The sequence below is a fragment of the Anastrepha ludens genome, chromosome 2 (assembly GCF_028408465.1).
Source record: "Anastrepha ludens isolate Willacy chromosome 2, idAnaLude1.1, whole genome shotgun sequence".
NCBI lineage: Eukaryota > Metazoa > Arthropoda > Insecta > Diptera > Tephritidae > Anastrepha > Anastrepha ludens.
In genome coordinates this window covers 178,301,747-178,326,591 of record NC_071498.1, presented here as the reverse complement: position 1 = coordinate 178,326,591, position 24,845 = coordinate 178,301,747, and positions in this window count along the sequence as shown.

The following is a 24,845-nucleotide window of genomic DNA, read 5'->3' as shown; positions in this document are numbered from 1 at the left end:
GACCCTGACTGTATATCTCGATTTCTTGCACTCTCCTTCGTTTTATATTTTTTAGCCAGGATAGTTGCTTCCCACCTGTGCTACGTTCTTTTTTCTAGTAGGATTAGTTTCTCCTATTGCCTATTCGCACTTATTGTAAAGTCTTTTGTGTATAATTTTCAAACGTATTAGGTGTGCAACTAAGTTTTCGCTGTTGTTTTGATAAAAATACAACTTTATTCTGAAAAACTGGTGAATCGTTGAAAAATTGCCCATCGTCGGCTACTACTTTTCCCATATTTCTGGTAGAGCTCGTATACCGTCGCGGTAAAACTGTTCATCTTTTGAGGCTATCCACGGAACAAGCCATTTTTGATGTCTTCATATGAATGGAACTGCTGGTCAGCTAGACCAAGTGCCATCGATCGGAACAGGTGATAATCAGACGGCGCAATATCTGGCGAATATGGTAGGTGGGGTAGGATTTCCCATTTCAGTGTTTCCAGGTAGGTTTTAACGGGTTTGGCAACGTAAGACCGAGCGTTGTCATGCTGTAGAATCACTTTTTCATGCCTTTCTGTGTATTGCGGCCGCTTCTCGCGTAGTATTCGGCTCAATCGCATCAATTGAAGTCGATACCAATGCCCACCAACTTGCTCCACCAAATACAGTAATGTGTCGCAGCAGTTTGTTTGCCATATGTCTAAGCTTGGCTTATGACGTTTAGGTTATGTTAGAATCGACTAGCACACAGTGCTGGCGGCATCTATTGTCAAACAGCGGGAACTTAGTTGAGCACCTTATATTTTTAATGAATGACTCATCAAGCATATAGGCCTGTAACTGCAGCATGGGCTCCTCATTCGTTGGTGTTCGGGCAGAATATTCTATAGATGATGTGGAGGCATTTGTTGAAGAAAGACTAATTTTTGTACAACAAAACTGACTTCGCACATGAGCCGCTGCTTAGTTTGGAACGCTTAGAGATTTTCCTTACTCATACTGGATGCATTCGCCCAATTGCCACCTGTAAAAATAGTCATAGTTTTGCGGTAAATTTGGGTAGTTTATTTAAGTTTCTTTCTCGTCATGTAGTTTCTAAAGCCTCTCGATTTCTTCAATTTTCGTTTCTTTTCACCCTTGCTTCCACCCGAAAAACATACCTTTTCTTTAAAAGTTCGCCATTTTGTTATTTTTCAAAAAAAAATTTCCCATTGTAGCATCTGCCAGAATGTAAGCCTACGGAATAATAATCAATTTAACTTTTTCGTTTCAGATGTCCTGAAGAGCCAAAATCCTGTTAACAAGCCACCTATCTTTTTTTAAGACGCTTACTTTGATGTCACACTACTACAAAAATATACCATCGCAATCTATTTTCTTACAAAAAAAAAAAAAATCCTTAAAAATATCTATAAAAAACCAGTTTTTGACCAGACTACTACCTTAACCTAATGTAGAAGAGTTCATCATCGATTTCGTCTGTCAACGCACTTTTAGTGATTTTGTCTTCTTTTTATTTTATTACATCTAGTTTTTGTTTCATTGGTTTCCTTTTTATCACAGATAGTTTTACATACATTTTTCCTAGTCCAAATATTTTTGTTTTAAATAATTTGGAACGAATTTTATAATTCAGATGAAGGAGTTGGAACTTTTTTTAGTGAGGCACCCTAATATTCATTCGTATGTTTTAACTGTTGCTTTTCATACGACTGCCTTGAGGCAGGAGTCCTCACTTTAGTTAGCCGTACTGGTCGAAGGGTTTACCATGAGGGCTATGTAAGCCTTTTAATGAACGTAAAGTTTACAACAGAGCTTTTGAGCCGAAAGCAAAATGGCGCATTAAAAATGACTAAACATTAGCACATTACCGTTATGTTGGAAAGGGATATAAAATAATGACAAAGGTTGCTGAGAGGCTAAGTGAATATGAAATCAAAGAGAGGGGAAGACAGATTTAAGCTTAGAAAATCGTAGCAAATGGTTAGAATTTGTTATTGTAGTTGAGGGGTAATTAAATTTGCGGACACAAAATGAGATAAATATTTGTATTATTACAAGTTATAATTGTTGAATTGGACCGGAAAATTAATTTTTTGAACTATTTCAACTTGTTTGCTATGCACCTTTTTTAGTATTAAAACTTTCACCAATTAAGGGAACAAAAAATTAACAAAGTGACAAATATTTAAGCTTTGTCCTTTAGTATTTAGGAATTGCTATAGTAAAGCTTGTACAACTCTTTCCAGCATAATCGCAGCATAATCGTCATCAACAGCGGCTGGTTACCATTTACGTGTTCAAGGTGCAGCATGTAGTCAGCAGTAGGACAGCGCTAGAAAAACGATGTAGAGTAGCCACAATTGATCGATTCCAAAGAACATCCTGCCTTCTGATAACAGGATGCTTAAGTACAACACCTACGAAGGCTCTAAATACGTTGCTTCACTTGTTCCCTATCGATCTGGCTGGCAAAGCGATTGCGGCGAAAGCAGCGACACGCATGAATGCTATATCGAAATGGAATAAGTATCTTGGCCATTCGGCCATACTAAACAGGAACACTGTTATCTCTTCCGATATAGACTATCATGTAAGTCTTCCATCACCACCATTGCTATTCTCCTGTTCACTCCCAACTAGGGAAGAATGGAAGACAAATCTTACCGAAATCGATGGATCTCTGATTATATATACAGATGGTTCAAAACAAGACGGTAACGTGAAATTTGGAATCTTTTCCAATTCCCCTCACATCAATCTATCATTTAGATTACCCGACTACTGTAGTGTATTCCAAGCGGAAGTATGCGCTATCTGGTATGCTGCGAAAACTCTCTTAGAAAATAGAAGAGAGAATCCTCTAGTGATAGGATATCCGCTTTTTCACCGACAGTCAAGCGGCCGTTCGAGCACTCAGCTCCTCTTATACCCACTCAGATGTGGTTCGATCCTGTCTCTCATCTCTTAACGAGATAAGTGTTCAGAATTCTGTCCAAGTTATCTGGATACCGGGTCACAGTGGATTCGAAGGTAACTGCAAAGCTGATGAGCTCGCAAGAGCTGGAGCTGCGCAATCAAATGTTAGTAACTTACCCACAATCCACATTCCGCTCTCAACATGTAAATTGCTCATTGATCCAGAATTTCACAGCATTGCTGATCGGAGGTGGCGAGTGGAATCTACTTGCATTACGACCAGACAAATCTGGCCATCCTACAATCTGAAACAGACAAAAACCCTTATAAGTCTTTCGAAACACGAACTAAGGCATATAATATCTCTTATCACCGGCCACTGCCTTTTGGGCAGTCACGCGCGTCGGCTCGGGGCTCCTCAAAACGACCTGTGCAGATACTGCGAGGACGAAGATAAGGAAGTTGTGGAGTTGTCCTGGTCTAGCCAGAAGTCGACTCGCTCTTCTAGGCTCTCCAACAATTGACAATCTTTCAGTACTCTCGAACCTGAAAATCGAATCTCTAATCAAATTCTCGAAACGAATTAATATCTTTGAACAAAATCTATAATAAAAATGTCGGTTAGGTGGGGAAATCATACAATATAATCAGTTCTAGGGCAACACAACGGACCCAACTTGCGGTCTATGTGGCACTCCGATGCGGGGTCACCCTTAAACCAACCAACCAACCAACCACAGCATGTAGTCAAAAGGAGCATGAGCACATTTCTTTGGCAGCGTACTTATTATAATAATTCGCTAGATAATAGATATGAAAAGGAGCTATGCACTTCGACCAGAAGTGTACTGTGCTGCGTACTCTTCAAAATACCTAACGCAGACCCAGTTTCCTTTAAAAACCTTAGATGATATTGAGTTGAGCGTATTTTTTAAGAACACTCGCCAGTGTTGGACTTAAGCCCCAACTAAACCTCCCATCGCCTAACTACCGATCTCCTCCCTTTACCACCATAAAGTAAATCCTAGGGAAGCGCTTTAAGTGGTCCCGGTGGTCTAGAATTTTCATTTGGTCTAGAATTTTTGTTTTTGATATTTCGAAAGTATAGGCTTTTAAGAATATACTGTATTTTTGGAAGGATATTTCCAGTATTTTCGATTCTACAGCCGTTTTAGCAGGTAGAGTCAGATTCGTCACGCGGCCACTCTCAAAACTTTAAACTCAATTATCTCAAAACTACTTTTTTCGGGCCGGTGTTGTCAAAAACAAAAAAAACTATTCAACCGAATCATCTGATATGTTGCTCATAACATCAATGGCTATCGCCCGTACTAAACGGTGATTTTTGAAGAGATATAGCAAAGTTTTTCAAAAAAACACACGTAAAATTCAGAAAAATGCATGAAATTTTCATTTAAATCGATAGTACAGTTCATATAATTTAATGTTTGAAGATTATTTCATGCAAATGTTGACCGCGACTGCGCTTCAAAAGGTCCATCCGCTTAGTCCAATTTTGGCATACTCTTTCCAATGTTTCGGCCGGTATCTCACATATAAATGCTTAAATGTTGTCTTCCAATGCGTTAATTAAAGCAGGCTTGTCTGAATAGACATGAGCTTTAACATAGCCCCACAAAAAGTAATCTAAAGGCGTTATATCACACGATGTGGGTGGCCAATTGACAGGTTCCGAACGTGAAATAAAATGTTCACCGAACTCGCCTCTCAACAATTCCATTGTTACGCGTGCTGTGTGGCATGTGGCACCGTCTTGCTAAAACCACATGTCATGCAAGTTAAGCTCTTGCATTTTGGGCAAAAAAAAGTTGGATATCATTTCACGGTAGCGCTCACCATTCACAGTTACGTTACGATTCGCAGCATCTTTGAAGAAGTACGGTCCAATGATACCTCCAGCCCATAAACCGCATCAAACTGTGACCTTTTCTGGATAGATTGGTAGCTCTTGCAATTCTTCTGGCTGATCTTCACTCCAATATCGACAATTTTGCTTATTTACGTACCCATTGAGCCAAAAATGAGAAAAAGTGGTTCTTCGGCCAACTTTTCAAGAGCCCATTCACCAAAACCTCTGCGTTGCGGTAGGTCTTTCGGCTTCAATTCTTGCACCACCTGTATTTTAAAAGGCTTCACACCTTTCGCAAAATTTTCCACGTTGTTGAGTAACAGAGGTCCAATTGCTGCGAACGGCGACGAATCGATAATTGATGGTCATCATTAAAACTGGCCGATACAGCTGCGATATTTTCTTCAGTTCGTACTCTACGTAAGCGTGTTGGTGGTTTAATGTCCAATAATGTAAATTTAGTTTTAAATTTAGTCACAATTCACAATAGCTCGAATAGCCGCTTCAGGGGGTCGATTAAACTGACCATAAAATGGAAGAAGCGCGCGATAAACTTTCTTAACAGAACCCGCATTTTTATAATAAAATTCAATGATTTGCAAGCGTTGTTCGTTTGTAAGACGATTCATGGTTAAATTATAGACCAAACTGAAGATGTTTGACAGTGAAACAAAACACGAAACGTGCGTCAGCTGTTTAAACCAACTGTTTAAAAAGATAGTACCTAAAAAATCCCCCGTTATAACATATATTGGTTAAGCAAAAAGTTCCAAGCTTTTTCCTCTATATGTTTTTAGTGTTTCGTCTTCAGACTAGTCGTAAGCGTAGATTGTCCAACCAGTGCATAGTACGTCAGTTGTAGTAGTGCGGAAGAGTGTATAGAATTTTTCCTTTCTTACCTTCATTTTGCAACGGTATAACGCACAACAGACCGCACCAAATGCAGGAAAAAAAAGTTTTTTTGCCCTGCACTGTCGCCTTTAAATCACTGTATAGTAGGACCCACTGCGATGCATATAAAGTTCAGAACTTCCTACCTCATCAGTATCATTCCTTGGTAGAGTTAAAAAATTAAATTTCTCTTTTACAATGTAATTAAAAGAAGTTTATCGATCTATTTTCACTTTTCACATTTCTAATTAAAATTCGAATCATTTATTCTTTCCAAACAAGTTAATGAAGCCTCTGATTTTAAATATAGCAGCAGCGCATTTACAGCCTGAAGTGGTGACCAACAGACGATGTAGTCCTTGAGAGATTTTTCCTAATGCATTTTCATTGTTCGTTTTGCTGTTACCTTCGTTGAGGCCAAAATTCATGACTGCTTTTGCGCTGTTCTCAGGTTCTTCAGCACTCGCCGCGCTGCTGCAAGTGAAGCTAATAATTCGTTGGTTTTTGTTGTTAGTGTTGTTTTTGAGTCTAACGTTAGCGGACACTTCAGTCGAAAGTTTGGAGAGTAAAAAAAAAAAATTAAAATTTCCAACAAATTTAACACCAAAAGTGCGAAAACTTAACTCGAAGATGCATAAAATTCAACTGAACTCAACTAATGGATCCCTATTGCGGCTAAATGTGTTTGTATGTGCGTGTGTGTGTGTATGTAGCAGCGAACTGTGAATGCGTGTGCAGTGGAGAAAATTTTGAGTAGTTCTGCGTGTAATTGCCCGCAATGAGATTGTTGAACACTCAGCCGAGCGCTTGCCTGGACGCTTCCCCACTGCGCTCGCTTATTGCTATTAGCGCAAGTGCATGCATGTGTTCGTCAGTGTGTGAGCTGCTAGCGCCTGTGTGTGGCTGTGAGTGTAGGCGCGCGCTGCTTGTCCAAACTTTTTTCCAGCCACGCATTACGACATACAAATTACGCGACTTAAAATTGCAATTTTTGTAACAAATGCGAAAAGTTGCCACATTTTGTTTTTGTGCGCATGAAGTGCCGCTGCAGTAACTTTGCCAATATTTAAGCAGTAGCCTTGCAGCAGCAACAAATTGTAGGCAACGTAGCAAAAAACGATGTTGAGTGCGTTGTATGAAACTCAGTTGGACGCAAATTGTTGCAGACTTACACATTTGTTGTTGCGTGCACACACACACGGGCACATATGTATATGTTGTTGTTATTACTGCTGCTGTGTGTGTGTGGAAATGGCCCAAAGTTACTATTTTTAATTGGAAATTGTTGCTGCTCACACCACAGTTTCGACCGTTACAGCAGCTATATTAATAAAGAATGTTTATTTTCTATTTTATTGCTGGCAATTCGCCAGTTCTGGCACAAAAAAAAAATCATTTAAGCTGCCCGTACAAAGTGCCATTACCGATAGCTCAAGCGCATGGGAAATTTCTATTGGGGCAAAAAGAGTATTTTTTGTTAATTTGTTGGCGATTCCGTGCGCCTTGTCAATCTTTATAAAAGTGCATTTAATTTGTACTCTGCGATCGATTGACAAGCGAAAAATTGAATGGGAGGGTAATTGCAAATTAGCCGTATTTAAGTAACGAAGCGAAATTGAAAATGGAGGCGGCTTTTCTTTTTGCCACGTGGGAAGAAAGCGAATTTAAATTTGAAAAATGAAAGCATTAATTTACTGAAGTTCTTTCACCATTAGTTGACGTAGCCGTTTTTACCAACACGGGGTAACTCGGGTTCAATACCTGTGTTCAATGCCCACTAAGAATATTAAGGGGTTGAGTTAGTCAGATCTTTCCAAATATTAGACTTTTTGTTTTCATATTATATTTTCGTAAAGTATAATATCTTAAAAATATTGCGTAAAAATTTGAAGTGAATACGACAAATAGTTTTCAAGTTATTCAAGAATTAACAAAGGACGCTCGGGCGCTCGATAGCAAAACTTTAACTGCGTTTTTCTCAAAAGTATGTTTTTTGATCACTGCAACTTAAAACCCACTGGGTAGATTTCAATAAAATTTATACTGCGTTTGAAAAACATTAAAAACTCCTGCCTGATCAAAGAATTTCTTTTTCCAAAATTTCGATTTTTTTTAACAATTAATTGTGGGGGAAAAAATTGATTTGTGTTAATTTTTTTAATTTTCATAAAAAAATTACTGATCCATTTCCTATGTAGTTACATAGTTTTTTCTACACAATTTTCAGACGATTTTTGTTTTTTTGAAGATTTTAATTTTTAGATACCAATATTTATAATTAAAAAGTATTGCTGCCATCCAGCTTTAAAATTTGGGATATCTTCAGGAGGCCATGGTACTACACCAGGATAGATTTCAGCAGAAAGAATAGAGATAAGAAAGATAAAATGTGGGTGGTAAGACGGATAAATAAGTTTGAGGTCACTCTTCCACAAATCTCTGGGATTCATTGATGAATCTTAAGAGATCCGGAAGAGGAAGCGAATGAACTTTATCCATACTCAGTATATCGCAACCCAATATCCGAAGTCTGATTCTGGGAAATGCAGGACAGTTGCAGGGAAAATGCTTTGCAGTGTCGTCATCTTCAAGACAGGATAGTCATATCGGGCTGTCCACGACAGCCATGGCAGCCATATGCTGACCACAGACGTTGTGCCCTGTGATTACACCCACCAGTACTCTCGGGTCCCTCCTGCTGAGTTTTAGGAGAAAGGTCGCTCTTTTCCTGTTTGGTTCTTTCACAAATCACTTGACTACTCTGCACGAGTTCAACCCAGACCAACGTCTTCTATGGGTAGACCTCATGAATGATAATGCTTCCGGACTATCAGCAAGGCGGCTGAAAGGCAAGTCCTACGCGAAACATGTGGCAGATGGACGACTAGCCTAGTAACAGATATCGCTAAATGGTACAGCAGGAACTTCGGTGAAGTCTATTTTTATATAACCCAAATGCTTTCGGGACAGGGGTACCTTCAGAAAGAAAAAAAAAATATACTTCTGTTGGGTGTTCGGACGAGCTCCTTCTCCTATTTATGGCATACGTCCTCACGTTATTCCACAAATAGAGGGACATACAGTTTTAAGCTGTCCCCGAACGACAAATGTTTTTTATGAGGAGCTTTTTCATGCTGAAGCGCGATCGCTACTTAAAAGAATTTTTTCTATCATTTTAGTGACTTATACATGGAGATTCGAACTTACGCACTTCGAAATGATAGTCACGCAACCACTGAAAATGTTATTGGCAAGATGCTTAGTAGTGAGGAAACATGGGAAATCATCAGTGGTTTCGCGGAATTATGAGGATGAAAAAGCGGGACCTCAACTCAGGAATACAAACATAGGCTTTGTAATAAGGCAGATGGAACACCGCTCTGAAGTAATACAAAAGCGGTTCCAGGGTGGGCTAGAGTTCAAAACGAAGGGGACAAACTCCGGTCATACCATTGTTGCGACGGCAGCCCAAAAAAATGCGTGTAACGTAGTGCACATAACAGAAGTGAAACTTTCAATGCATACAAAGAAAGAGATAAATACCCGAGAGAGAAGGAGAGAGAGAGAGAGAGAGAATATATATCTAAATAAATTCACAACATTTGCAAAGAATACAAATAGACAAAATTTACAAAAACCGGAGAAGAGTCGAGCGGTGTAGGTAAACACCGGACACCAACCATGGCAACAACGCGCACTACTCGGAGCGTTGATCACCCGCACAAACGCAGCGATTCCAGGACAGCAGCAAAGGCACAAATAACCGCAAGGTAATACCAATAAATCCGACGCCGGGATGGATAACACTTTAGAGTACGCACAAACACTAGCCAGGAAACGGAAATAAGTGCCAAAAAGTAGTCACCAAAAAAACAAAACATAAACGCCAAAATATTGGGACCAAAAACGCCCCAAACAGTAGGCAACAAGGAAATATAACGCCGAAAAGTAGGCACCAGAAATATATTTCCAACAAGTTTGCACCAATAAATAAGCGCCAAAAAGTAGGCAGTGTTATTTCTCACCAGAAATTAGCAACCACAAGGAAAAACTCAGGCAAATAGCCTAAAGTGTATCTAAGGTATAGCTCTCTGTCTCATTTTCCTCTACGTTACATATTTTTTCTCTCTCGCAGAACGAAAATGCGCAAAACGTTGCATAGCCTTGAAATTGTACTCTCGATTCTCGCTCGTCCAGCGACGCCTAAGAAGTTTCACTTCAAAAAAAAAAAATCCTTCCTGAAAAACTTTTTCAACATAGATATTGAAAGGCAAGGTCAGTAGGATACATCTTTGTCTGACACATTTTATAATGCGTATCGCTTTTGCCTGTTCATTGTCAACTCGTTCTGCTGCATTCTGATTCTTCTTTACGTTTTACGCGCATCGAATCTCCGTTTTGCCAATATTTAATGATCCTAAAATCTCACAAAGTCTATCATGTTGTCTTCCTATCTGACATATGTATGTTGCCAGAATGAAGCTAAAATAGTGACTAGTGCCGACATATTATTAAATAATCATTCATTTTTTAAAAGAAGTATTTACTTTCTGGTGAAAAGAGAATTCAGGCAATCTTCAGTATGACTTGCAACTTCAACTATTGAAATTTTCCAACCCTCTTTGGAAAGCAACATTGTTTCCATTCCATATTTATTTAACGTCATAACGAAAATTCCGCTTTCATTTCCACATAAACTGAGGAATGTAATGCTCGTTATCGTTATTGACTTGTGTTTCTTGTAATTTTGTGTGCATTGACAGCGCTGACGAGCACAAACCACTCACTTACGTACGCGCATAACCAACTAAGTGACTAACGAACCAACTGCCAAACGCAACGCTCGGGCAACAATGCATTCATATTTTTGCACTGCTGACCATCAGCAACAGTTAGAACATTGGTACAAGCAGCGGATGTGTTACTTCCGGCTGCCTAACAGCTGCTGCATTACCACTCCACGCCGTCCACTTCCTCCCACATTGGCTCTTTTGTCGCCGCCTAAGGATGTCCTTTCCATATTTTTTCTAACTTCCTGCGTCCATACGTAGTTGCTATCCTTCTAGCTTCCTTTTGTTGGCTTACCCGCGCTCGCCATGTGGATGTGTTTTCTGGTTTGCTATCTTTGTGTATATTTTGTTTCCGTGCCACTTTATCAGCACTGTTCGCCGACTCTTTGCATTAACTCTGCTCGCATGCGGAATCCACTGCAACATCTTATTCCTTACAAGCATCAACCTCATATATGCGTAGGTATGTATGTACATACGATTGCATGTTTGTGTAGGTTGCATGGCATGCAATGGCCGCATTTGCCGTTGGTGTGCCAAAGACAAGTAGCAGAGTTTCATTTTTATTATCTCAATATATGGCGAATTGGTTTTCTATGTGCTTTAAGGACGCTTGCAAGTGGTCAACATTACTCAGCATTTGTGTGGATCTACTAGCATTCCTCCACAAGGATGGTTGTCTATTGACGGCCGCTTGGCATAACGATTTCTGCCACTCATGTCTGAAATTTTTTTCGTATTGCAGCGCAATACTTGAGGAATTTTGTGTACTTTTTAACACAGAGTTGCATTTAATAAAATATCTGTTAACTTTTAACTTTAAAGTAGCATGTTTTTGTGAAATCATATGCCACACAGGCGGTCGCTGTAGCCGAATAGGTTGGTGCGTTACTACCACTCGATAGTGAACGGGTTCATTTTTGTTGTGGTAGATAACGACTCCTCCGGTTCGAACATTACTTCTTTTACACTGGATGATGCAGTTAAAATTCGGTAAACTGATTTCCTCGTCTTCACGCAACCAAGTCTCTTGAAAAACTACCTTATTGCACTTTTCTATAATTGGATGCAATGCGTCAGTAGCATGAACACGCAGACTTTGACAATTAAAAGAGCATATCGACAATCCTTCTCTTTGTTGTCTAAATTGAATCACTTGTTGGTCAAGAGTTTCCAAACAATTCATCGACAGTCTTCGAAACTCTGCTTGCAATGTATCGCCCTGTGATTTGTGTATGGTACTGGAACATGCACAAACTACAGAAAAATGTGTACGTTTTGCATTTATAGTTTTATTGTGATTTAATGGTATTGTAGCTGATCGTCTAGCTATCGGTACTGCTGTTTCACTAACGACTACGAAGCACCACACAAAGCGGAGAAAGAGAATAGCTTATATGCCGTAGGCCTATACATTTCGTGACGGTTTTTCGTAACGCTAGCCGTATGTCGCGTCCTTGAAATTATACTCTGACGCGCATGAAGAAGTTTCACTTAAAAAAAAAAATTATAAATTAAAGGTAAACAAAGAAATAGTGAGTCATATAAATAGAAACATACAGGATAAAGACTAACAGTAGAAATGGTAGCAGTTTAATTACAACTGCACCCACGTCACTGTTGACAGTTATAATTTCGAGGTTGTAAAAGACTGCGTTTATTTAGGAACCAGCATTAATACCGATAATAATGTCAGTCTTCAAATCCAACATAGAATCTCTCTTGCCAACAAGTGCTACTTTGGACTAAGTAAGCAAATGAGCAGTAAAGTCCTCTCTCGATGAACAAAACTAAAAGTCTACAAGGCTCTCATTATGCCCGTCCTAACGTATAGCACAGAAGCATGGACGATAACAACATCCGATGAAGCGACGCTTGGAGAAAGATTCTGCGGAAGATTTTTGGACCTTTGCACGTTGGCAACGGCGAATATCGCAGAGGATGGAACGATGAGCTGTATGAGCTTTACGACGACATAGACATAGCGCGGCGAATAAAGATCCAGCGGCTACGCTGGCTGGGTCATGTCGTCCGAATGGACACAAACGCTCCGGCTTTGAATGTTTTCGATGCGGTACCAGCTGGTGGTAGCAGAGGAAGAGGAAGGCCTCCTCTGCATTGGAAAGATCAGGTGGAGAAGGACTTGGCTTGGTGTGTCCAATTGGCGCCGGTTAGCACGAGAAAGAAACGACTGGCGCGCTTGGTTAAACTCGGCCAAAATCGCATAACTGGTTATAGCGCCAATTAAGAAGAAGATTCATTTTACATAATTAAAGTTGTTGTGTATTACCGATCACATCCTTGACAGATTCAGGAATTGAATTCCAGAGGCTCACAGCATTAATGGAGAGCAACCTTGATGAAGACAAGCAAGAATATTTGGTGACAATCAGAGTTCGATTTCATCAAACCTAATTGCTCGAAAAGATATTTGATAGTGTTAAATTTAACTAGTTTATATATAAATATACAACTTATAGCCGCCAGATGATTGAAACTGCTGCATCCTACAATTTTGTTTTTCACAAAGAAACGTGGCAATATTTTTTTTGCCCAAAAACCCAGCGCATAACATTATTAAACGCAACATCCATTTTGTGAGATGAATGAGAGTCATATAGTAAGATTGTCGCCCTTAAAGTACGAGCTGGGTTATATAATAATCAACAGAAATAATTTTCACGCTTTTACTTGCATTGCTAAGTTGAGTTGATTAGTTTTCCAGGAAATTTTTAATTGGAATCCGTGATATTTTACATATGCGTACTTTTTTAATGGTTGTGTGTTAAGTAAACATAGTGAGCAAAATATAAACATTAAATATATCTCATAAAGTTTTAGTGGACATACAATCAGGCAAATAAATTGAGAATAATAATTTAGAAATTTAATTACATTAATATTAATTTTCAAACAAATATGCGTTTTGCAGAAAATTAAAATTCAACATTTATATTAAACAGTTAAACAGGTATAAATTCCACGAATTGAGATGCGGGCGATTGCTAGGGCGTATGAGTGCCTAATGTTGTGAAAGGTGAAAATGCGAATGCTGTATTGGATTATAAAGGGTGGTTAAGTTTCAAGGGCAGGTGTTGATTTTGAATATAATACATCTTTCAAAAAACCCCAAAGAAAGAAGTCCAACGGTGTCAAATCACATGATCTTGGCGGCCAATTAACATCGCCGCGACGTGAGAATATTCGACCATCAAACTTTTCGAGCAAAAGAGCTATTGTTTCGTTAGCTGTGTGACAATTGGCACCGTCCTGTTGAAACCACATATCGTCCACATCCATATCATTTAATTCGGGCCATAAAAAGTTCGTTATCATCTCACGATAGCGAACACTATTCACAGTAGCTGCCTGACCGGCCTCATTTTAGAAAAAATACGGCCGAATGATGCCGCCGGCCCATAAACCGCACCAAACAGTCACGCTTTGTGGGTGCATTGGTTTTTCGGCATTCACTCTTGGATTATCATTCGCCCAAATACGACAAGTCTGCTTATTGACGAATCCACCGAGGTGAAAATGTGCCTCATCACTGAAGATGATTTTCTTTGAAAATTGGTCATTCATTTTTGTCATTTCCTGCCACCATTCTGACCATTGGCGATGCTTGAAATGATCAAGAGGCTTTAGTTCTTGAGTCAATTGCACCTTTATGCATAATGTTCACCAACGACGCTCTTCAACCACACTCTCGCGAACAGCAGCAATATTTTCTGCGGTACGAGCTGTACGAGCATGCAGTGGTGTTTTCACATCTCCTTCAGACCCGGTTTTCTCAAACTTTTGCCCAATTTTTCCGATTGTACGCACATTTGGACGATTAAATTTACTGAAAAAATCACGAAGTGCGCGATATGCATTTTGATTTGAACGCACATTTTCATAATAAGCCTGAATAACTTTAACGCGTTGCTTGATTGTGTATCTTTCCATGATTCAAATTGTTTTAGTTTAAAATGGAGGCTGAAAACTTGACGTTTAGGTGTGGTTCATATTCAACATCGGCCCTTGAAATTTAACCACCCTTTAAAATATAACAAAAATTGGAGATATTAAAAAGACACCGATTCTTGAAAAAAATATAATGGTCTATGGTTTAAAATGGAGGCTGAAAACTTGACGTTTAGGTGTGGTTCATATTCAACATCGGCCCTTGAAATTTAACCCCCCTTTAAAATATAACAAAAATTGGAGATATTAAAAAGACACCGATTCTTGAAAAAAATATAATGGTCTATCCCCTCAAAACCAAACCACTTTAATGGCTGACGGCCATTATGCCGAATGAATATTTAGTAATGTAATATTTTTTGGCCTATAAACGATTGATTATCAATTTTTATATTCACGCACTTGTACCGAAGTCTATTACAATTTTGCTCATATAACGGTTGTAAGCGCATAGTAGTATAGAGGAATACAGATAAAAATATGTATGTTTGCATATACCAAAATGATCGAAATCATGAGAGTAGTCGATGTCCACATGGGGACGTCCTCCTATCATATAAAGGATCATAATATTCCATCCGGACCGAATTTTGCCTTCTTTGCTTTTTACCTATTTATTTAATTTATTATCGAAATCATTTATTGTCACTAATTTATTATTGAAGTTATTAATTTTCGAAATTACTTACTATCGATAATTTATTATCGAAATTATTTAATATCTATAATTTATTATTGAATTTATTTACTATCAGTAATTTATTGTCGAAATTATTTATCATAGATATAATCGATATAAATTATTATCGATAATTCATTGTAATTATTTATTATCGATGATTTAGTAAAACTTCAGTAACTTATTATCAATAATTTATTACCCATTATTAATCAATTAAGCGAACCGAATGATTTCCCTTCATTGACGGTCTCTTTACTCAGGCAGAAACTCTTGTTACTATCCTACAGCTTGAAATAATTTAAAATTCCTAGTACTACATAATCACGGTGTTTTTTTTCTTAATGTCATGGAAAACTGCATTCCAAACGCAGATTTCTATACCAGTCTCGCATAGACGAATCTTCTTTAATATATCTGAATTTTGTCAAATATGTTTAATACATACAGTTTTTGTATAATTACGAGGGTCGTTTCAAAAGTCCATGCAAAGTCAGAGAGATGACGCTACTGGTACGCAGCGAAGTTATGTTTAGTTAGTAGCATTTCTTGGAAGAACACACACCAAGTTTTAACGAGATCGACAGATTACTTTGTGTTTGGCATTCGTCTGAATCGAGGAAATCGAGTGATTTTCCTTGTCCATCACAACAACGCACCAACTAACCCCTCAACAATTGTGGTGGCAAAATTAATGGAAATAGGATTCGAACTTGTTTCACATTCCCCCCCTATTTTCCAAACTAGGCGGCTTACTGGGACTACTAGTTGTTCCCAATTTGAAGAAATGGCTAGCGGGAAGAATATTTTATTCAAACGAGGAGCTGATTGAAGCAACACATGGCTTTCAGACTTGGACGAATCCTCTTGTTCGGAAGAGATGATATAAGCAAACTAGAACAACGTTGGACAAAGTGCATAAACCTGAAAAGAGACTATGTCGAAAAATAAAAAAGGTTTACCTTAAACAATTATGAAGTTTTTAATTTTGCACGGACTATTCAAACGACCCTAGTACATTGCCATTTTTACATTTAAAACAACAGAATGATATTTTTTTATTTTACAAATATTTCTAATTTTGTTGAAATTTATTGACGTAAAAATACAGCACCAAAAAGTCATGGTAAACTACAGCTTTCGTCTCATTCAAACAGACACTTTTTATTTTATTTCCCACACATGTGGGAATATTTTATTGAACATTTTCATGTGAAATTCTAACCATTAATTTATTGCCGTGGATGCTTTGCGTAATAAAATTTTAGTTTATCATTTATTTTACACGCAAACCGCAACCGACCATTGATTGAATGCCATTAATATTAATTAAAAGTTTAAAAATGGCTGTGCGACTTTATTTATATAGATAATATTTGTTCATATGTATATGTACATATATATATATATATATATATATATATATATATATACAATATATGTACGTATATACACCACTAGTTCTGACAATGATTTTGTTGTCAACGCTCTCTGTTTCCTTGTTGATTTTTCTTTATTTGCTGCCAACATTTATCTTTCATTAGCAATTCGAGTATAAATAAATGAGCAGCACGCATCTACACTGCCTTTTATAGCCGCTGGCACAACTAAAATATTGTCACTGAGTAGGCAACTGTAGCGATGCTGACATGTTTGCGCACAAGTACATCAAGCAAAGTCTATATATAACCAAAATAGGTAACCAAAAAATAGGGTTTTCTGAGCACCGAACTCAATTGAAGACAAAACGTAAATAATACAGTGCGACACAATTGTTGATGAAAAATTCATTTGCAGAGGGATGATGTGGGATAATCGTATGCAGCTTTCGTGAGAGAAACCAGTATTGATATTGCACATGATGGAAAGAATAATGAGATGGCGGCTATCGTGGTCGCGTTACTTTGCTCTCAGCGAATTTGACAATGAGGTACGTCGTTTTAGCTCCAGTATGGCCATATTACCATTTGCGTAACTTGATTTAGCATTTTTTTTTTTTGTAATTTAGGCTCGGAGTTTTAGTTCTTTCGTCATGACATTTTTCTAACCTGTTCTAATTAAAATGTAATGATTATAATTTTGTAAAATATACTTTTTTTTTTAATTAGTTCAATAATTCACTCAGTTTTATTTAGCTTTACTTTTTTTTAACATCTGATGTCATTGCCCGCGATTGCATTTGTTGTTGGTGTTCTTCTGCTTTCGACAGTCACATCTCTCTCTCGCTACTGTAGTGTTTCCTAGCTTTTTATATCAAAACGCACTAAAATGCCCATTTTAAGAAAATATAACACCAATTTTTTATTGAATTAATTAAAGAAGGTTGTATGCGTGACAAATTGTCTGTAGAATGTGCGTTTTTCTTTTAAATAAATGTATTAAGCTTATGTACAATTTAATTTATGATTTTTTTTTTGTTAAGCGAGACTATTTTGTTAAGGGAACAACTTATTTCCTAAATTTGAGGTTATGTATATTAACTATATTAGATAAGGTACTCTTTTTGTAAAAATGTCAGTATGGTTTCTTAAGTATTTTCTGGTATTTTGTGGCTTATTTTTACAATGAATACACCTCTTGATGCTCTATGTCCCACTAAGGATTGATGGCCGGAAGAAACGATTACACCTCTATGGTTTTAATTCGCATTCAGTAAATTCAAACGCCTTTTAAAATGAGTGAAAAGGTTTTCAATCTTATGAAGAGTTGAGAGAGGGACATTTAATATTTTTGCATAACCTTAAAAGGAGCAAAAAATTAAATTCCCACTTTCAAAATATCAAATTTTATAAGAACCAACTAGTTTTCATTAGCACTAAAATCTTCTCAGAGTGGCCTTTTTTAACCTTCTTTTGTATAATAATACAGTTTTTTTTAACTTAAAGTTTCGGTAGCTTTAAACTAAAAAAAAGAACCAAACACGAAACTTAAAAATTTTCGCATTTTGGGTATAAAAAAGCACGAAATTTATTGCGAAGAGCAAATGGTTGGCAATACTGCACAACTCGGAAAAACGTGACGTCACGCACTCTTGATGGGCGCAATCTTCTTCCTTTCATTCTTGGATATTACCCATATAATATATTCGTGGAAGTTTTAATCCTCTAAATAAAAAAATATTTATGTATTGTAATTTTTTTAAGCGAGAGGTACTAAGCAGCCACGACGACTGCCTCGATACACTGTTTTGCGCGATCTAAAAGCTTTTCGAAAGAATGCTTCAGGTCATTGACCGGAATCCGAAATGTCTTTCAGGATGTCGGTACAAGCTTTTTGGATAGCCTCTATGGACGCAAAACGTTTTCCTTTAATGGCCAAATGCAATTTTCCGAATGGAAACTAGTTTCTTTTTGACTAGTTCTTTGCTTCACTGCCGAGTATATATACATATACCTATACATTTACACAAGCGCGTATGCGAACGTGCTGTTGCATTACTTAATAACTTAGTGCACACGCACACGGGTATTGTGCCGAGTATCTATTTTGGCATTGGATTAACTGGTAGTTTATGGGAAGTGCTCATTTGTTTAGCTTCTGATATTGTTTGTATGCAAACATTTTCATGTAATTGTACTCTTATAGGGATAAATGCGTGTGGAGGGCCATCAGGAAATTTACATACACGTAAGTATGTGTAAAAACATGTTCGCATGCAAGCAAGCGCGCTAAATGGCAAGAGCGGAAACTGATTTCAGTACACAAATAAAGGTAAGTGGTTTCACCAATAATGAATATTCACAATTTCGCAAGAACTGTTTTCTATTTAAACTTTTTTGGGATTTCAAAAAACAGAAAAAAAAACGCGAAAGTAGAATTTACTTAAATTTTAAGTCCAAGCGGGCACGCCTCCTTGCGTTCAGTGCAATCAGCAGTGAAGGGATCATTGAGTGCACAGTCTTGTCTGTCGGAATAGTGGAGGTAAGGACAATGAACGGCTTCTGTACTAAAGACGAATCACTTCACAATATAGAAAAAATTCCATTAAAAAACAGTTCCAACAGGACTGATATTACGTGCTGAGGTACATAAAAAATTCGGAGAATTTAATTAATAAATTTTAGAAATTAAGAAAAATTCTATTATTACAAGATCTGAAAAGCGGAGTTACAAATTTAGTTGAACGGCATTCAAATGAAAGCTAACCAATGAAAATTATGGGGAACACAGAAAGGAAAAACAAAATAGAGGCTGGTAGTTTGATTGAGTTTGATTTTCAAATGAAAATTACTTATTATTATTATCCTTTTATATATACTGGCTGCAATTGTACAACGCTTCTTCAAATGTTTTAAAATCGTTTTTAAAAAAAAAAAATTTTTTTTTGATTGATGTAAAGAGTTGAAGCGAACGAAACTCTAAAACCAAAACTAAAATACAACTTGAAGATTAACAAATATATTTATAATTATATTCGCTATAAGGGGTTACATACCTACGTCCAGAATTTTCTGATTTTTTTTTTTTATTATTTTTTATAGTTTTAGGCGTAAAAATTCCCCATAGATACAAAGTTATGGTAGAAAATGTAATTGCCGGACGAGACATTTGATAAAATGTAACTGATATGACTTGAGAATGAAAACTTAGAGTCAAAATTTTATCCAAAGCCTTTAATCTCCTCCACAGTTTGGAGGACAGTATTACAGATATAATATGATTGTGATTAAGTCGTCATTGTAGAATACAACGAGCTTTAGAGCAAGTGACTTGAAACATTCTTTAAAATTCAAAGATATGCATACATTAATATGTACACCAAGAAGCGGGTTCATTAAGGTCAGCCTGGAGCCCAAGCATATCCTCTGGGCTTACTTTCAAGGCACAAATTTGTAAGTCGTCTGTATAAAAGAAAGGCATTTGCTAATATTATTTTTAAATAAGACGAATAGTGGAGGCACAAAACACTACCTTGAGGCACCCTAAAAGTGGCAATGAAGGGGACAGAAGATTTACCCTCAATTGTAACAAAACAACATCTTTCTCCTAGATAAGATTTTAATAATAAAACGAAAACCGAGTGAAAGCGAAGAGGGCTCAGTTTACACAAAAGAATTCTATGTGACACAGTGTCAAAGGTCTTGGAGGAATTAGTGTAGATGCAGTGAATGTGAAATTATGTCGAAAATTATAAAATACTTTACTATGAAAACGTCTCAAAAGCTGCCATCAAATGTCTGGTATTTGATGGTAGGCTAATATTTAAGCCACGTATTGAGTATGCAGTGGACAAAGTAGAGAAAGTAGCAGCGGCGCTATCTTGGCTCATGGTGAACTCGGGAAGGTCCATACAACAACATAGGCTGCTATAGGCAAGCGTGGCAAGAATTTTTCTTCTATACCGGGCAACTAACTGGTCTCCTGTGCTTGATAAAACCTCATACGCATGTGAAATGAGACCCTTGCACCAGCTTTGCGGTATAAGAGTACATAGCGCGTTTCGACCTACATCAGAAGAAGCAGCGCTTGAGGTTATACGCTATCGATAGCATCCATTGGTCTGTCACCGGAAAATTGCAATATCATTACTCGATATCGACTTGACGTTCGTGAATAGAGTCATCCCCACAAGAAATCTGTTTCAAAACGGCTTCTTTGGGCGAAGCATCTGGAAATCTGTTGGGCATTCTAAGTCGGTCACATTCGCTTTGCTTCTGCTTTGCGCTCCCATTCTAAGTTTCGCAGTTTTATTAATATTCTTGCTGCGAAGGAGGTGGCTGAATCCTCAAAAAGTAACGGGAGTCGTCAATCAGTGAAGGAGAATTATTGGAAGAGTTGGTAGAGCAATTCACCGAACAGACGGTGGACCTATCGCTTGATTCCTTCTGTACGTAGTTGGCAAGACAGACGACATGGTGATGTGGATTTTCAGCTTACCCAAATATTGGCAGATCAAGGTTGCTTCAACTATTTTTTACATAAATTTGGACATGAATGCGACCCATACTTCACCTTCTTTCAAATGGCGTTATTGAAGATATAAACATTATTTTTGCTTGTCTGCAGTTTGAAATCGAAAGGGATGAATTGGGAAATAAGATAGGGAAACCAATTAAGATTGACAACCTGGTGGATATTATGTACATGGACATATGTACAAAAGAAAACTGTTCCGCTGTTTGCAATGTAGCAAATGAAATCATCACAAAGTTGCGTTACGCGCAGTGCCTTCGTAAATTTTCACAGAAAGGCAATAGGCCGCTCACCCTAGATGAAGTAATACTTAAAGTAGTTCCACGAACAAAGGGAAACGGAGCAGGGGTGGGTTTCTAGTGCGGTGAGCCGGAAGGCAAATCCCAAACTTCTGCTTTCAATGTTTTGTATCACCTCTACAACAACAAAAAAAAAAAAAACTATATATTGCGCAAAGCCTTTATGCATACAAGTATTGATATCTATATATCATTTATTTATTACTTTGTTTCTAATATTTCCTTGAATGCCACCTTAATACACAACAAATCACAATTCAAAGAAAACAAGAAATAAAAACAGATCCAATTCGCCTTCAAAGATTCTCTTTAAAACAATTTCAAGTGCTTTAAGTTTTGTCAAAGCTCGCCTTGTGTTTGATATATCACTGTCACGGTGACATGAATGTGGAAAACATTCACAGTGGTTGGCCAACTACTGGTGACGTTGCTTAGTAGACGTCAACAAGTTGAATTTTTCATTTACCTCATTCACTCAATGCGACTTTCGGTTGCTGATGGCTTTCACGACGACACACATACATACACAAATGTACGCAAATACAAACGCATTACCTGTAATATAAAGACACACATGGACATACATATGTACACTCGCATGTTTTTATGTTAGGTTGGCAGATGTTGAGATACTTATTTGCTTCTACTGGCATGCACAGCGGTAGTTTTCAAGGTCTTGCAACAATACTCACAAATCCTTCAACAATTTTTTTATATTTTTTTTACTTGCCATAAACGCAGTAGAGATGTGCGAGGAATGAAATCCCGATGGCCGTCTTGAACCTATTTTCTTTTCGAATTTGTGTCACTAACCTACATTGCTAACTATTTTGAAACCCTTAATAATGATAACTGACTGCTAACAGGTGACTTCGTTGTAATGCATGAATTTTTGTAAATTATTATTATAAATAAAAGACACTCCACAGCTATTATAATCAGATTAGCCGCCTCGCTGATGGGTTTGCATCATCAACAGATGTAAAACATTTCTGGTAATACAACTTAGTGTGGCCATAAATTCTGTGACGAATTTACAATCCTTACGGTGAGAACAAATTTGCATAAAAATTTCCGATACTTTTGTTCGTATGCATCGTCTACTCATAAATTTTACTAATTTTCGGGGCAAATTTAGCTTGTTAACAATGGAGTGGTTCGCTAAGCGGAATCGCATTGAAGTGATTGCATTACAAAAGTGTGGTAAAGGTGCAAGTGAGATTGACGAATTGCTGAAAAAACTTAATATTTCGAGAATGTTTGTTTACCGGACGATCAAACGTTTTTCGCAAACGTCTGAAATGACAGACAGAAAAAGAAGTAGTCGTCCTCGCGTTGTTCGAACCAGCGCGGTCATAAAAGCCGCTCGAGAAAGAATTCGCAGAAATCCCCTTAGAAAGCAGAAAATCAGGTCCAGGAAAATGAATGAATTATAATATATCAAAACTAATGAGAGACAATCTTCACATGAAAGCCTTCCGTCGCTCAACTGGTAATCTTTTCACTATAAAAAAGGGATTAAGAGCGGGGCAAAAGTGTACCAGGACAACTATTAGACTTAATGCAAAATGCCTTGAGCGCAACATGGGAATGGTGTAAAAAGGAGGGGCCGTCGATCAACCCTAACAAAACCACAATTATCCCCTTCACAAGAAAAAGAAAGTTGGAGTTTCCTATATTGAACATTAATGAAACAGTGATAGAACTAAAGAAAGAGGTCAAGGTCACTGGGAAAAGTACAAAGGCTTGCTTGCCTATGCATCACAGGGGCTATAAGAACTACCCCAACAGCTGGCATGGAAGCACTCCTTAATCTCCCACCACTTCATATAGCAATCCAAGAGGAAGCATTTGAACAAAGGCCCTACTGTCATCCAAAAACGATTTTGGACTTTGTATTCACAACATCAAACTACTAAATGCTCCATACCACGCGGCAGTTAGAAGGAGATTCCGCGCGTTTTCGACATCGCCAACAAAACTTATTCTTGAAGAAGCCGGATTACCGGATCTATCCCACAGAGTCAAGCGCAATACAATAATGCTCCTACCCAAGCTTCTTCACTGCAGAAATAAAATATTGCTTGGACTAGTAAACTCAGCGAAGCAACAATGTACAGGATTTTACAATGTTATTTTGGAATGGATTGCGCTATCGAGAGATGATTAACGATTTTTATGGCCGGAATTTGATGGTATTGATCTAGACAACCTTTATTTTTAACAAGACGGCGCTATGTCCCACACAAGCAACGAAACCATTGATCTTTTGCGGGAAAAGTTTCCGGACCGTGTTATCTCTCGAAAAGGTGATCACAATTGGCCACCGAGATCTTGTGATTTAACACCTTGTGACTTTTTTTTGGGGGCCACGTGAAAGAGAAGGTATACGCCAACAGCCCAGGGTCGATTCAAGACCTCAAAAATGGAATTCATGAGGCTATAGGGCCACTTTGCAATTCGGTTATGGAAAATTTCATGAAAAGGATATTGTCCTGTAAGCGTGGTCGTGGTGGTCATTTACCTGATATTATTTTCCACTATTAACGGCATACTTTCCTATTTGCAATGATATAAACATCCGATCATTTATATTAAAAAATAGCATTTTTCTTTGAATATGAAAATAACACCTCTTATTGGAAAACCCTTTACAATAGCCGCAAACCTTCCACCATCCAACGTTGTGTTAAACTAATGCACAAACTTAATGTCACATCAGACGCGATTTTGCCACCAATTGCAGTTTTCCCACCAAGCTTTAATCTAAAAACTATTCTAATCGCGGATTTGGTATAATAAAATTTCCCAAAGACTCCACCTCCTCTAATGAGTACGTCCAACATTCCAATGTAATCTTTGCTCCTTTAAAAAACGAATGGGCGTTCATCTATGCAGATGGATCTAAAACAAACACCGGTACATCATTTGCAGTCACGAGCCAGCTGGGTGTCACAATCTCAGACGGTGTTTTACCTTCCTACTGCTCGGTATTCACAGCGGAAGCAGCTGTATTGCTTGACACCGCTTCAATTATGCTTCCGACAAAGGCGGCAATTTCATTATTTGCAGCAATCTGTAATGGACGCTCTATGAAACCATTCTAACGGATCTCCATTAATCACTGAAATTCGAAATAATATTTTATTAAATAAAAATTCCATAAGGATGATGTGGGTTCCGTGGCATGCCGGAATACAAGGCAACGAGTGCGCTGATACCAAAGCAAAATAAACCGCTCAAGAACCCCTTTACTTCAGTGCACATTTTACTATCAAAGATATTCGGAAAATTATACTAAAATCTCTTCAGGAAACGTGCAATAGTCAATGGATTAATTACCAGCACCACTACAAAAAGTACAATCCTACTGGCATCAAACCTATATATCCTACACACATGCCTTCACAGAACCTCAAGATATTTACACACCTTCGAATCGGTCACACTATAGCCACCCATGTTCACATCCTAAACGGCACAGTTAAACCAGACTGCTCTGTTTGCAAGTCAAACGACTACACGACTACACA